At 31.0% G+C, this 17,134-nt stretch overlaps 1 protein-coding gene across 1 annotated transcript in view; it reads left to right on the top strand.

Annotated features, from left to right (window-relative positions):
• The first annotated feature begins 9,053 nt into the window (after window positions 1–9,053).
• Window positions 9,054–17,134, top strand: part of LOC124354330 — a 97,727-nt gene continuing 89,646 nt past the window's right edge. The window contains exon 1 of the mRNA XM_046804696.1: window positions 9,054–9,393. The gene's annotated coding sequence lies outside the window, so the exon portion shown is untranslated. The remainder of the gene's footprint in view (window positions 9,394–17,134) is intronic.

Genomic DNA, 17,134 nt, shown 5'->3' with positions numbered 1-17,134 from the left:
TTGCTGTCGGTTTTTATGACACTAGCCTTATCATTATAAAAATGTCGCCATTTTGAAACTATTAAAGTTAATTTTCTCTTTTAGCAGGAATTTACTCGTACATCATAAGAAATACAAACGAATTAAAACCAAAATAAAATATAAAGATGCTAAAGAAGCATGATACAGTTACTTTTTAATTTAGTCATATCCAATAAATGTTTCCCAAATGTTCTGGAACACATTATAATATACTACAGCTGCGTGTGTAAATTTGAAATCAGGCTTGCTTTGCCCAACAACGCGAAACGTGGTCTGACTTTTTCTTACCTTGTAGTATTTTAAATACAAAGTTACTTTTTTTGTAAATAACGTGGAACTATTATTTCTGTGTTTTATTCAAAATTACCAAGGTAATGTACTTTTTATATTTTTAACTAGTCATTACTAACTTATATGTACACTATCTAGATCCAAAGTAATAATGTCCAATGCATAATCTGCCGTAATTGCTGTTACTGTTTGATATAGAACAAGTTTAAAAATGAACGGACCAGAAGAATGGAAGAAATACAAACATAGACATTGACTCTACATTCTGTTTGTAACAGGTTGTGATGTCACGCTTACCGTCTGTCGCTGGCGCTGTCGTTATCTTTTCCCTTGTCTCTTGCAGTCTTGCTGACTGTAAATGTCTCTCTGGTTACATGTTTTTCTTTTCTTCAGATATCAATAGCATATTATATTGGTTGGCAGCTATATGCTGTAGTTTTTTACTTTGAGAAAAATTAGCTTTAAGTAATATTAATTTATATATTTATAATGTATTTATCAGATATGTTTCAATATTTAATAAATAATAATAATTGATATCTATATCCGTTTATATAGAAACTAAATTCAATTTCCTTACTATTTTAATTCCAACATATACGTGAGCATTGTAAAGCATGTAAAGAGCACTCTAAATTTTAAAAAGATTAGATGAATGTGACTAATGCATTTTTTCCTCCGAGAGTATTACTTTAAATATAATACGTTATATTTAAAGTACTAGTATCAATAGTTTTATTCAATTTTTACAAATTAAATCGTGAGGTGGAATAAATACGTTTACGTTAGTAAAGATTTATTTTAAAGATTAATCTAACTTTCCATGAACAATAACTGGCTGACGTGTAAACATTTCATTTCTATCTATGTGCCTGCCTTTCCCCCCGATATCTCGAAAACAAACTGGTCTCTAACATATTGCACGAACCTTCATCTCTATGTAGCCCCAACATTGAGTTAAATGATGACGCTTGTCACTCCTTAGGATTAGGCCGAGCGTTAGCGAATATTTTTACATTGACTTATGAGTAACCATGATGGCAATGAAAAAACTGAATAATAAATACATTTGTAGGCAAACTGAGTGTACTTAGAAAGTTTAATGTATACCATTTTTATTCATAGAGGAAAATAAAAAATATAATAGAATGGAAAAATAACATTATATGTTGATTTCATCGTTATAGTACTCTCCTTTTATTATTTGAACATTAATACGAAATGTAACTTAACAAGCAGAGACCTTGAATACATTATGCATCGAGTTATTTTGAGACTGTCAAGATTTTCGTTGAAACTTCATTTCTACAAATACAAGATGAAGTGTAATGATGGCACAACTATGGAAATTGGCTGATCGTCATTTAAGCCTATTATTCAGTGGATTGAAATAATTTATCTGTAGTCGGGGGAAGGTACACATTTCTTTTCTGTGTGTTTTTATGCCTGACTAAACATCCTAAAGAATGATATGTGGTATAGATATGAAATTTTGCAAACGAAGGAACTTGTTAAACTTGAAGGAACTTGTGCAAACTTTTGTTACCTGTTGTTGTGAAACGTGGTGTGCCATATACCTTGTAAGTAGATAAATTAAGAAATATATGCGCGTAAGCAAGAATTGTAATCAGCAAAAATACATATACATAGATGTATTTCATTCAGTTAAATACTTACTAATTAATTAAAGGTATCTTAAATTGTACGTCCCAATGGAATCCATATCGACACATTCAACTGGAAATTCTGAAACCAAGTTAAACAATTCTCCATGCTCCTGTGTAACACGTTTGTATAATAATACCGTCATTGAACATTTAAGCTGACAACTTGACGTGGCTGCTTTTCACTTGAACAGAATATTTCAAATACGTTACGCTGGATTTGTCATTAATGAAATTAATTGTATTCGAATCGGCATACTGAGCTGTAAGTGACGATTGACATGCATATCAATATCAATCAACTATCATATACGTATCCGATAACCGTCATTGTAATCAATCACAAAGTACTCACTTCCATCAAGCATGGTATGTGAAACTAATGAAATTCCAAACAGATAATTTCAATGGAAATCCCGAAATGATTAATGTATGGGTAATATTATTAAAATCGTACACTCGGTATTTAAAATTTATTTGAATTTTAATTATTTGAAAACATTGCACAAATTCACACACACACACACACACACACACACACACACACACACACACACACACACACACACACACACACACACACACACATATATATATATATATATATCTTAGTAAATAAGGCGAGCATTATTATGTCATGTTATTATATGCCATTAGAGTATAAAGGTAATTCTTCTACAATCTGGAGTTATGGTCGTCTGAAGAGAGCCAACAAACTCTGGTGAAAAAGAAACTCAAAACGAACTCGGAAACAATGCGATGTTTTTGACATAAACTCTAAGCACGGTGGAGCAAGCAAACTTTCTACACATAACGTAGCTTTGTATCATGACCTCTTTTGGATCTTTTAAAACGAAAATGACTCAAAATTCCAGGAGGACGACCAACTGGAACCAAACTCAACATTCACGATAAGAGAAATATTGTTTTACCTCCATTAATATTTCGTCATAATGAAAACAAAATTTTTTGTTTTTCAGATTTATTTAAGTTTTACGTATATCATAGATATGAAGGATTGAAACTTAATGTTATAATACAAAGAAATTTAGAAAATATTTACACACTTATTAACCTTGCTGTTATAAAAGCTATGAACTTTAATTAGAAGCGAGTATGGAATCATAATAAATTTCTTTGCTCTAAAATGCTCTGAAGTGGTATGGAATACGTTAGACCACGTTTTATGCTCAATGCAAACAAACTAATTAAGACATATTTGTGTGATTATTGAACTTCCATGTTTGGTTCATACGCTGACATAGAATTCCATACCACTTATTAACACAGAAATAATGAGGCGAGTATTAGATTTTTTAAGTGAAGTTGTTATTAGGGAAGTAATAAATACATTAAGGTGCTTGTAATTTTTATATTTTGGCAGAGATGTTTAGAATATAGTTTCCTTTGCTTACATAAATATTTCAAGACTCTAGGACTTGATGTCAGACGTTTTATATTGTTTTTTATTGAAAGAACTTGGGGTAGAAAATATCCTACTATATAATACTTTCCATGTATTATATAGAACATGTATTTCAAACCTGAAGTAATATTTTTATTTTTTTATCAAGAAATATTATAAGAACGTTTAATAAAAAAACTTAGATATTCAAATTTTAGCTATATAAATTATGGAATGAATATAAATCTGAATAAATCACAAAAGATATTGGAATTCATAATATTTAACGCCAACCAACATAATGGGTGTGGGTTTTGCTTCAATTCCCACTAAAGGCCACTCTACTTCAGTGCTCGCCAGTTTGTGAGAAGTACCAACTTCTTTGTTCATAGAAAGCTGTACCTTTGAATACAGATTTCTTTGTTCCTGCTGAAACTGTTGTTACGGTTTGAGTTATTGTTGAAGTAAAGTTGAACATTAAAATTTTTAAAAGGTCATAAAAATATTGGAGTGTAAAATTCATCGTCTTCAATAAAATTTATTTACATTGTACTGAAACATAAATTATCATAAATACTATATCAAGGATTACTATAATACTTTATATCATAACATGCTTTTCACTTTGAGGATACTCATTCCTGTGAAATTATAATTTCACATATTGGTTCAGCGAGTAACTTTATAATGAAACGATCAGACCTGATACCCAATCCAAAAAACCCAGATTAAGACGGTATAAGCTACAGCTAAGCTAACTCATCCGCACACCAAAAAGTTATTTAAACGATAGGTATTTGTTTATAATACATTTTTACTAAAAAGATAAATAACTTCAGACATTCATTATTCATCTTTATACATTACAAAAATAGAATACTGTGGGTCGTTGATTGCAATATATCCTTATCTTCAGATGTCACGAAGATTAAACAATAATACAAAATATTGATAATGGAAAATCTAAGCATCTATCATCGATGATTTAAAATAGGCCAACAATTTCGATACTACCTTCATTCAAATATTTTATTTCCTTTATACTACACATATGGGTTCATCACTTCACATGTCGCGTAATAGGTTTTTTTGAAGTTGTATGCCAAACTTTAAGTCTATAGTTAAATGTGTAACTGTGTCATATGTTAACATGCTTTATAATTATATTCAGCTTCCTTACAAACATGTTCATACTGTGATTTTCTTGTTGCCAACATGGTTCCTCATAAGACCAATGTAAAATTTACTAACGTTTAGCCAAATCCCACGGGTGAGAAATGTACCATCATCTACCGATGTTGCTTGCATGGAAATTAAGCTTGACGTAAAAGTCTGTAGGTCAGTTCGCTCTCGAGACATCATGTGAACATATACAAAATACAAAAAAAATGAGATTTTTTCAGAACCTCGTTTGATCGGTTTCGCTAACGCTCAGCTAATTAAGCAAGTAACTTTGTTAGTTTTTTTACCAAACTGTGTAGTAGTGTCTTGTTGAGTAAATTCCTTAATTTCCAATCTAAAAAAAGCTGAAGCAACAATGAATGTGGCAGTTCTTTACAAGCAGTATGGTGACCATTTTTCTTACATAAATTTTATTTCTATAATATTCTGTATCTATTTCTTTCTGTTTGAAAGGGTTGGGGAAAGTAATAGACTCCAGTATCCGTTGTTTATACTTACCATTACTGTAAAATAATTTCTTGTATCACTACACCAAACACGTATATTCTCTTTTAAACCAAAAAATATTGATCCCTTATACCTCGTTTAGTTTGGTAAGTTTGTCATAACATTTGTGATGACAGGAGTTGGAGGAAAATATGGAATCCTACAGAGAAAGGTTCAGTTGAATAATTCCCAAGCACTCTACTAGTGGTGAACTCGGCTGCCATGATTGGCCATTTTACATTGAACACTATTCCCCTATGCTGTTCAATCTTGGCCCTACGTTATTTTTGTTGTGGCATTTTGTTTTAATTTTTTATGTTAACAGAGCCAGCTACTCCGCGACATTTAAGTAATATTAAGAAATCTAAAGCATTAGTTGTCCGGCTTATAACAAATATCGACATGTTTTGAGGTTTCAATGATTAGAGCAAAAGAAATAGAAGAGTCAACACCCTTTCATTACGAAATTATTTCTTTAAATTTTAAAAATAATGCATTCAATTATAATTTTAAAAGTATAAAGCATTCTTATATAAAACACATGGTTTTCACATATTCGTGTTGTTTGCCAATAAAATCACCCCGTTCAAATCCAAGCATTCGCTATAAGACTGCTGAAACTTAGATTCCAGTGTGTTGGTTCCAAAAAGTTTAAGTAACTAAATCCAAAAATTCAACATGATTTTACTTAACCAATAAAACTTTATCATGGTCTTACTAACAAAAGCAAAACATTTAAAAATATATTGATCCGTTGTTTACTCTTTAAGGGAGTTCCACGTAATATTGAAGTCCTTAAAATATTGCTTAATGCAAAGATAAGAAAACATTCCGAAAGACTTGGATAGTATTTTCTTTGTATATTACTCAAGGAGCAGGAAAGTATTCATTTCAGTCTATCTTTCTGTATGTACGACATCTCGTAAACAAACTGGCTTTTAAATTTGTTTGATGCTTTATTTCTATAGCATTAAGACATGACAAAGATGCATACGTACAGAGCGAAAAAAGCTTCTTGTAAGTGTATAAAAAATAACAATAATATACTGAGTAATAAATGCAAACTTTTTAACTAAATAGAAAATCTTTGACTTTCTTACGAAACAGAGAGAAAAAATGTAAACATTACCGGAAAATAAATATTTAATTAGCTTTGACAGTGAAGGGCTTAAGAGACAAGTAAAGTGCCCAGAAATTTGAAAGTTGAGCTATACTCAATCCCCTTAGCAAAGAGATTAACAATATGTGACATGGAAGAGAAACTCTAATCCTAAAGTCCCATTGAAGGCGGTTCTTTAGTAAATGTAATTCTTTGTTCAGTATAGTTTAAAATTGCATTTATCATGTAAAATTGTATTATTCAATACACGTATTATATTTACTTCAGTATTTAATGTCATTAGCTATGGTTAAATAAATTAGTGGTTTACTGGAAAGGCCCTATGAAATATTAAGTAAAAGTGTAAAAAATAATTACATTCTTTAACTGACAATTATAACACGTAACTATCATATATTTCATTCCCTTTAAAAAAACGACAGGTTTATCTGGTAATCTACTGTTTCGCTCATTATTAGCTAATGTACTGTGTAATAGCAAAATCCCAATTTCTTTTGGTTCTTCAAAATAGATGAATAAGTACGATATAAAATTGAAGTGTTACACAATTAAATAGCCATTAGAAGTAGAAACTGTTAATTTAAAAAACATAAACAAAGATCGTTAACAATAATTAGAAAATTATGTTTTGTTTCACATGTTTTCTTGCATTTTTGTAAAACTTAATTTCTTTACCGTGTCCAATTTGTATGACTATTGAATAATGAAATACAGAGCATTTTTAAGAAGTAAAGGTAATTTTAATAAATATATTATTCAACTGATTAAAGAAATATGATAAGCGTCTGCAAAGTACAATATATGCAAGTTGCACGTTAAGTAAAAACACCTGACATAAGCGTGAAATATTGCAAAAATCTTGCATTATATTCACTCATTGCCAGACTAATCTTCTAAGAGAAATGTAAAAAATATTTATATTAATCTAAAATTTTCAAAAGTCGTAAATTTTAACTTCCATAATTTGAGAGTTTCTTAAATTTAATTACAAAAATAAATAAATATTTTATGTAATAAATATATGAAAAGATCTATATGCATACCTTCAAATTCGTCATGAACTGGCAGGACATGTTTAAATTTTGATTAAACTGAAACCTATAACTTTCTGAAAATAGTTTCTATGTGACTTAATAATTAAAAACACATTCCTCAAGTTAAAACAAATAACTAGTCTTTTATGTCTTTACTGAGTTAATGACTATATTTCTAAGAGACCATTGGTAAAATATTTCATCTTTCATGTTAAAAATTTGGGTCAAATGAAGTCATCATGGGTGCGAAATCTAACCTATCCCAGCCGGTTGCAGCCACGAAGCACCCAGGTGCGTCGTTTCAAAATTAAATGTTTCCTTACCCCAAACTTCCAATGTTCGAAAAATATTTTAAATTTAGGTTATGAAATTTAGTACAAGTTAATATTTTTTCTCTATGACGTCTATTTTTAATAATAAAAAATAAAATAAAGTAGGAAAAATATTTGTGGATTGATTACTAAGCATAACAAACTCTACGCCACTATGAGTACAGTTGTCTGTACCCAAAGTCTATACATGTTTCCTGCATCCTCCAGCAATGCCTTCAGTTTTCTCTTTTATGCTTCCAAGTTAACTTGGTTAACATTATTTTTGATGCTCTAATTTCTCTGCCTGTATTATACTGTCCATTACACCCTGTATTATAACTACAATCTGCTACCTTCTTGAAGTTTACGCAGGCTACTAACTAGTTCTTATTCCTTTAGATAGTATAACCATGATACTCACCTCAGTAATTAAAATTCGGTTACATTTATTTGCTAAATGTCTGAATATTTGACATTTACTACTTATTTCCATGCTTATTAAATGTAAAACTCTGCTTTTAAATGCATATTGTTTCCATCTAAAATTTGAATTGTTTCAATATATTCGTATATGAGATTTACATTTCTCTAATGCTTCTTTATCTACGTGATCACATTTCCGTGGTTGTACTATACGTAAAATTCCATTTGAAAAGTTCTATTTATTTGTTATTTCCTTGTATGATCCTTTTGGATATCTCTTCGATAATCTCCTCTCATAACTTACAAACACTAGATTACGTGAGTCTACTTCATCACAATTTCAGGTCAGTTCCATTAAGCCTTTTTCATTTCCTTTTCAGTAGTTTTCCTACACCGTCTGGTGTTCTTTATTTATTGTAGCGAATGATCCTTATATTGTTAATACTCCTTACATTCAAACGTATATTCATTATTTTCTCTACTCGTTTTTTGTCATTTCTTCACCTCCTAACTTTCATTTTCCTTTTGCCATATCATGATTAGAATTCCTTATATGATAGGAATCTGGACCACTGGATCTAACATTTCCTTTGTCACAATTTTTGTTTCCCGTACAAATCGAAGACACTTTATTAGGTGCTGTATTTCCTTGTGTATTTTATATTTCTCCCCTAAGTGTCAAAATCCTGTTTCCTTGATATTCCTTTCATAGTCAACAACGAACTTGAGCAACGAAATAATTCCTGTTGTACTATTATTCATCTTCCAAATCTTTTAAATAGGAATGCAATATTTATGAAATGACAGACTTATTCTATGGCAATTCAATGAAGAAATGGCACTTGTGAAGAGGCGACATCGTGTTTACGGATTCTTGTTGAAGATCAGAGGAGATCAGGGGTATATCAGGGCGGAAGCGGAAGTACCGGGCAGACACAGGGAGTGCAATATCTGCTAAAGCTGCTGTCCAGGTGGTATCGAATCGTGCAGGCTGAGCGGGTTGGTGGGGAGGTGGGTGGAGGGTGGAACAGCCTGTTGCACCTAGTTGCACTCCCCCCCGCCAGACCGCGCTCTCCAGTCAGCCACAGGTGTTAGTTCTCAGTTCGCACCCAACCTTCGTCCTCGCTTTTCCGGATAGTCTGTATCATCCTCAAGTTTCAATCCGTTCTCCGAAAACATTGTTACCGTAAATTTTATACGTAAGTTCGTGATAAGAAATTGCGTTTATAGAAAGAAATTAAAATTAGTGCAATCCGTATCCACCTCCCCTAGCTTGGTGCCTAGATGCCCTTTGGCTGTGAACTTTGACCCTCCCAGAAGCGCATATAAATCAGTAGTAAAAATATAATTATAGTGATTTGTGTGCAGTTTGAGATTTCCGCTGTGATTAGTGTTACGAAGGATCTCTGTCAGGAATACGTGATTAGTTTCTTGAATGGAATAAACTATTAATTTCGTAAGTATATTACTATACACGTGATTTATTTATGTAGTTGCTACATTCTACATGTATATATTTTCAAATTATATAATTTCATTAAAAATATGTGTGATTCTCATGTTCAATAGAAATTTATTTTTTAATAGTAGTTATAGAACATAATTAATAATAATTTTTTATGCTATCTTGTTGAAATTAGTATAAACTTCAATCCATGAACAAAGCTATTTTTACAGTTAGTAATTTATGATCATATAGTTTTAGAGTAGTATCTGTTACGTGCTAAAAACAAATAACTCCAGCAACAATAATTTTTAATGTTATTATACGGATAATTATTAATTTTTTCCTAATACTTTAAAAAAGAGTTTTGGTACATTTTTAGAAAATAAATTTAGAATACTTAGAGATTGGTTTACTCTTGTAAATGCACTCATTTCGCACGTGCTGCCCGCAGTAGTTCAAGCAATTATACAAGGATGGCGACCCGGGCGTGACCGTATCAGAATGGGCACTCCAAAACTGGCAGTTTCCATCGTGTAGTGGCTTTATTATAATACAAAGGTCACGACTTACAAAGCTACTGGAATTCACCATCTTTGCATATTTGTGACTTCTGTAGTGACAGTCCTCATTGTAGAGTATTTCACGATATCTTTAAAAATTAGAGTACTAGAGTACTCTGTATCTAGATAAACTTAGTGCAATAGTATTAATTATGTTCCATATAAATAAACTTACTGACGTTACAAGTTTTAAATAATTAAACTGTTTTTATGTTAAAAATTAAAGAATTCCTCTTAGCAAAAGTAAATATGAAATAGTGTGCTTTAGTGATTTTTATTGAAACATATGCTCACATAAAAGTATATGTTTGGAATATATCGTGATTAAAATGTTTTGGGCCAGATATGCTTGTATTATTTATATACTAATGCAGAAATTTAGGTCATTTAAGGATGTCTATATCAGTATTCATTATTCATTATTCAAATTTTAAGTGGGAGTTAGTATTTTTCATAAAGGTAAAATGTTTTTGATGAAAACATTCTTTTGTGATAAAACAGGCTTGGAGTGTTATTTATTTATTAAAACACCTGCTTCTTGACAACGTTGAATAAAAATCCTAGGATGTATAACTGTCAGTAACAATACCAAAACAATTACTCCAAATTAAACTCCTCTGAAATATTACCAATAAATAATTATTAATTATAAAAATTGTAATGTAATCAAATAAGATATCGGTGAATCTTAAGCCGGTATTAGCTGTTCCTTTTCATTTTTATTCTAGCTTTTGGTGGAACCTAGAAGATAACCTGCAAGACTGATGGAAATTTTAGTTAATAAAATACATTTTATACATATGATTATAAAAGTTATTATATCACACTAAATTCGAATGATTATGGATTAGTGATAAACGTATATGTGAAAATAATTTATCAGTCTTGAAAATTATGTAGTCTTTGTGTGTACATAAGAACTCCCCGCAGACTCTAATTTCACTCTAATCATTGACCCGATTCTAGTCTATGCTGTCTCTGTTAGTAATTCTAAATTACCTTAAGAAGTTCCAATGTGTTTTTATTTGCTAATTAATTTATTCTGAGACGTAACATAGTCTTGTTGTAATGATTATCAATACGCAATATTACATCCAGTATAATTATACCTTTGTAAGGATAGAAAGATTTCAACCTTTACCTTCGTTATATGTTCCAAAAACAATATACCTTTGTGTTTGTTAACACGAAGAATTTCCTAGTAACTGTTCAAGTTGTGGAGTAAGATTCCAGTAAGCTAAATAGTTTTACCTGGTTCAATGTGTAATATTTTCTGTTAGTGAGATAAATAAAAGAAAGGGTAGTTTAAGAATGCCATTTGTAATATGAAGAGAAACGTGGTTCAGTCACGTAGAATCTCCTGTAAAATATAGAAGAAACACCCGTAATATAAGTGCTAAGTTTCTAAGTAATGATATACAATAATAAATTTTAAATTAAATATATTTTGTTCAGGGGAAGATATAATTTGTGCTTCACATAAAACAGAGAGATCGGTAAATAGAAGAATATATGGAAAGTTAAATTATTTATGCTCTGTCACAAAGATATTATACGTAAATTTGTCAGAATTTTGAGATATTTACCAATATCTTTATACTGTTATAATAAACATAATATTAACTTCGATGTTGTAAATTGGAAGCTACTGTAATGCAATCTCATAAAATACTAAAATTGAAAGAGGTTCCAAACACATGATCATACTTAGAGTTAAGAACAAATAAACTATCTTCTAGATGTCTACTTTAGAGCCTCACTCTCCTAACTTAAAATTAGAAAATTTGACTATTGCGTATCTCATAGTGCTCGCATTCGATGTAAAATTGTTGCCTTAGGCAACAAATAATAGCTAGAAAATCCAGTAGCTTATATGTTTACAAATTCACACGGACAACGTCAGAGATTCTGCACTGCATGACGAAATGTTTTTAACACAAATTTTAAAATGTACGCTTTTGAATTTCAAACAACAGTTACGATGAAACCGCGATGTTTTAAGCGGCTTTAGTTTTTTTTCAACGCTTTAACACCTGATGAATCGCACGGTAGACGATACTTAAAAAATCTTTAGTCGTTTAACATTGCTCTTGTTAAAAAAAATAAAATAAAATAGTTCCAAACAATTTTTATTCAATCAAAAATGAACAGACAGCACATTGGTTATTTTATACTATTTTCTTATTTAGTTAGGTTGACACGTGATTTATTGGAACTGGAAAATATATAAATACGTAATACTAAATCGTTCATCACTTTATTTTTTTAATATAAACGTATTTATACAAAAGTAAATTTTTTATAGTATTTATAGAAAATTTACTATTTATTTCTATTGCTTTCACGTAGAAATTCTGAAAAGTTCTTTACAATTGCGCCCATTATAATCCCTATAATCTAAATATTCTAAGGTAAAGACTTACAGGAACATGACAGTAACCATTTGATCAGTACATATTAATCTCATATTTGGAAGGGAAAATCAAAAATACAGGTATTAAAACATTTCAGTGATGAAGTGGTATGAAGCAACATCATTAAAACTCGATTTTTATATGTGATTTACCTATTGCCAATATTCTCAAAAGAACTTAAGAATAAGTCAGTAATAAAAATGGTGGAGACTGGAAACAGTGACCTCCATAAATAAGATTTTGACTAAAACGTTTTCAACACCACGTATGGTTTTAAGATAGAAGCTTGAAATTCTTTAGAATATTCGTTGAAATTTATAAGAAAAGTTCCACACTAGCCTGCGTTAGAAATGTTTTCATAAAACATAAATTATCACAGCAGCAATACGAGTTAACACGAGTGAACACTATGACTTAAAATAAACTTTGTTTGTAGAAGTAACCAGCATATCAACGTTTAGGCTACTAAATACTTTACAAAATGTGTGCTTCGAAAGGTCAATAATTTATTTCTTGTGTAATAAAAGACATTTTGCGTATATTCTCATAAGCTGTTCTCTCATTATGACGTTTCTTAAATGAATTCTCTTACCATACATAATCTGAAAGTCTCTCTCACACACACACACACACACACACACACACACACACACACACACACACACACACACACACACACACACACACACACACACACACAATATATATATATATATATATATATATATATATATATATATATATATATATATATATACCTCCCCTACCTGACGAAGAGGATAGACTTCAATCCCCGAAACGTTGTGTTATACCATTTGGAACATATAACGATGGCAAATGTTTGAAATCCTGTTATCTTTTAAAAAACAAATAAAACAAAAACATTTGCTATCGTTAATAACAAATTTTAAACGAAGTACTTATATTTGTTCCAAAAGTAAACAAGAGTCCATTCTACTATGGTAAATATCAACAACGTTCAAAAGTTACAGTTTAAATATAGGAGTAGAAGTATAAAAACATACAAACAGTGTATAACTATTTTTTAAACTTAACTTTAAGTTTTCTTAAAGCAAGAGGATCTGCAAGCAAGTATAACATAGATAACACTTAGTAGGGCGTATGGTAATAACATACCCTACCAGCTATTATAGATAAGAAGGACGACCCGCTCCTTCCTGCCTTATCTAGGCCGGAACCGCTAAGTAGCGTTACATCAGCTCAGGCGTGAGACTTAGCGTTCATCTTTCTTCCATGAAATATTTATTCATGCAGCATCTTGCCCGAATTGGTTACTTTACTCACCTTGATACTTACACTCTGATCAATCCTAGCAGTTATAGCCGGCAAACCTAGATAAAACTTTAGTATAATTTCTTGTTCACGTAGTCTTCAGTTATTTTTTAAAGTCTACTATTAAACACACTAAAGACAATGTACTTCAGGGTGTCCTCATCGGTTTAGCAGTAACAACATTCCGACTCTTTTCTTATGTAATATTTTCCTACCATGTACCATCATGTCTTCTAGTTGACAAAATATTTTAGTTTTTATTCAAATTCTCTTCTGCAGAAAACTGGCGGCGTTGCCCATTTGCTTTTCTCTGTTCAATACATATTGCAATGTTTATGTCTGAAATAATTGTTTCACGCACTTAAATGTTTTTACATGATAAACCGGTTTGAATAGTTCACTAATAAGAGCAACGTGAAATTGATGAATTTGACGTTCTCATACTTTGATTTACTACCAAACCAAAATTACGAGTGTTTTACAAAACTTACCATTAAAGAGACTAGGCATACAAGTAAACATTTACTTATAGGATAACCCTTTAAATGAAACCTGTACTTAAAATTAATAAAGATATATGTAAAAATGTTACAGCACACTAAGGCATAATTATATACGTAGCCTAGAGTTGGTGTATAAAAACAATAATACAATTTTCTTGAAGGCAATAAAAGGCTTCCTACAAGGCTTAGCGATGAAAGGTGAAGGATATCTGTGAAATATGAACAACACACTTGATTTCTCCCTTTATGATACGCTTTGATAAGTAGAGCACACGGCTCTTTGGCTGAGACGGCAAATGCTCCCCGTTATTTTGTCTGGGGGAGCATTTGTCACTGTCACCGTTGAGTAAAATCCGTATCTCTGCTGTGTGCAGGCAGGCATGTGATAGAGCAGATGCTGAGTGTCTAAGTTAAGACATACATTTTTCTTATATTTATAAAACTTCTGCTATTAGTGCTTATTCTGTCTGTAGATCTTAACGAGCTCGTACAATTACGGCCACAAACAGTTTGCAAGTTGTGACTGAATCTCGTATACGACAACATGTCTCAAAATCCTTTAATATAGAAATTTTAATTCAAACCGAATGCGTATAAAATTGCTGTATGCGATTTTCAGTGCTTATCTACCTTCTTGTATCAAACAGGCATCTATAAAGAAATAACATAAATGCATTTTCTGAAGTCTTATAAGAGTCTGAAAAGGTTTTGACGAGAGGAAATTATGATCTTAGTTCTTAGGCTTCATCATATTTTTGGATAACACACAGAAATTATATTAAAAACTAAATTAATTGGAAACTGAATATAAACAATATTACGATTCTAACTGTACAATTACGTTATCAATGTGTTAATGCATTTGAAACCAAAGATTTAGAAACCATATTTAATAACTGGCGAAGTGTTAGTGAAGCCTATCACTTAGGGGGGCTATAATTGTTTTGGTTTACAATTCTTTACTCATATTATTATTATACCTATTTAGTTTCAGAAGCAAATTTAAGGACAGTAGCTTTCACATACCTTGCAGTAATAGGACAGCGGATTTCTCGGTCCACTGTGATTTTTTAGAGACTTATGTTCAGTTTTGACTAAATGATAATGATAGCACTACAAAAAATTCGCTGAAATAATACTTTATTTTCGTGTTTTTTAACCTTTTGTATTGCTTTGTATTTAAAAATAATAAATAATATAGGTTTTGGCATCCATCAATTCGTGTTTAACGTAGCAAACAATTTCCGCTGGAAAACGGGTATTAAAGCGTGCACGGCGGCCATGCCAAGTATAACACCAGAATATGAGATCAGTCCCAATCTCCCAGAACAATCTGGTCTTTACTCAGTAGCCTCCTTTACAGCCGAAATTCATTATCCATTCACTTCATTCAACTATTCCCTCTCTAAGTTTTAGTCTGCTTTGATTGTTCTATTGTCAATAATAACTAGTTCTTATTGCCAATTTGTAACCATTGATAATTGTTTTACAATAGAAATGTGCTCTAAATTAAGTGAACTGTTTAATCTATCAATACTACTTTTTAAATGCAGATTGATTAAAATTCTCTCTACCAAAATACTTAATTTATTATCACGAATATCTTTCGGGTATCAGTTTGCTTAAAAACGACTACACATTCCAAATATTTAGATATTTCGGTCTCGCTTTGATGAATTATGTTAAATCAACCAATCTTAGACTAAAACTGGCTAGAACTGCCAGAAGTTCACCAATCGCCCCAATCTACATCAGTAAACAGTGGTCACTATGAACACTTTTTCACAAGCAGCCAAGCTTTCGATAATCTGATTACCAACAGGCTTCTCACAGGTTAAATATTACGAAATATTAAGAAGTACTATTTTGGTCAGATTTTATAGAAGGTTTGGTTTAGTTATAATGTTCCGCTCAGGGTGATGTGTCCCTATGCTAATGTTTTGTTGAATGTAATTTTCCCTTAAAATTTCTGTTTACAAAAATAAATACAGAAAATTCAAATTCAATTCACGACGGTATATCCTCTGACATGATAATTCTAAATTATTTTATCAACTTAGCTTTCATTCATTTGTCCACCGATTTCAATTATATATGAGCACGTATCCCTAGTGAGTCCGATGGTGATTTTCCTTAAAAGGTTTCTATCATAAAGCTCGTAAAAAATTATTTAAATATGAATATGTTTTGTGAACATAGAATTTATCTACCAAACGATACATCATTTGCTAAGATATTAGTTTTAAATTCAAATGAACGTCGTCGCAAAGTTTAGATAAAACAGAGTACAGCATAAAAATTCTTGTTTAATGAAATTTACGTATAAATTTCCGCGTAAACTTCACATTTGTATATACAAATTTAAAGTTAAAGAATAATAAACACATTAATCGAAGGTGCCGTTTTTCAACATCCAGATAAGGTTTATCTCCAATAATTTATCAATAAGACCCCAAAAACCTTTGGCAACTATTCTACCTTAGCAGCATATTAAATTTCTCAAATTATGTGGATCTGCCAAAATTCCGATTGATACAAACATACTATTAAACACACCATTAGTAATATATTATTAGTTATTAAACATATTATATCACAGAATAACATATAAAATCCTGTATTAGTTTTTATGATTTTCTCACTTTTTAGTTAACCAGCGCTGCCTTTCAAAGAGAGAGAAACATGTGAAATATAAGTGACACGCCTGCGGGTTTCCTTAATGATACACCTCTTCAGGAGTAAACAGACTCTTTGAACAATACTGAAAATATTGTATGTGTTTATATGAGAACACATTTGTCTGTTTCAAACGTTTCGAAAAACTCTCTATCTTGTGAGCACAGGTGGGCTCAATTGCAGAAGCTGATATCTTGAGATGAAATACTTTTAACTATTTTTAATCTATATCTCTTGTTGGTGATCATATTTTTCCACGACAGTTAAAAGTAAACACCAAAATTAGGGAAGAAATTCCTGTACG

Source organism: Homalodisca vitripennis, chromosome 2 (genome assembly GCF_021130785.1).
Source record: "Homalodisca vitripennis isolate AUS2020 chromosome 2, UT_GWSS_2.1, whole genome shotgun sequence".
Lineage (NCBI taxonomy): Eukaryota > Metazoa > Arthropoda > Insecta > Hemiptera > Cicadellidae > Homalodisca > Homalodisca vitripennis.
This window is presented reverse-complemented; position numbering and strand designations above follow the sequence as displayed.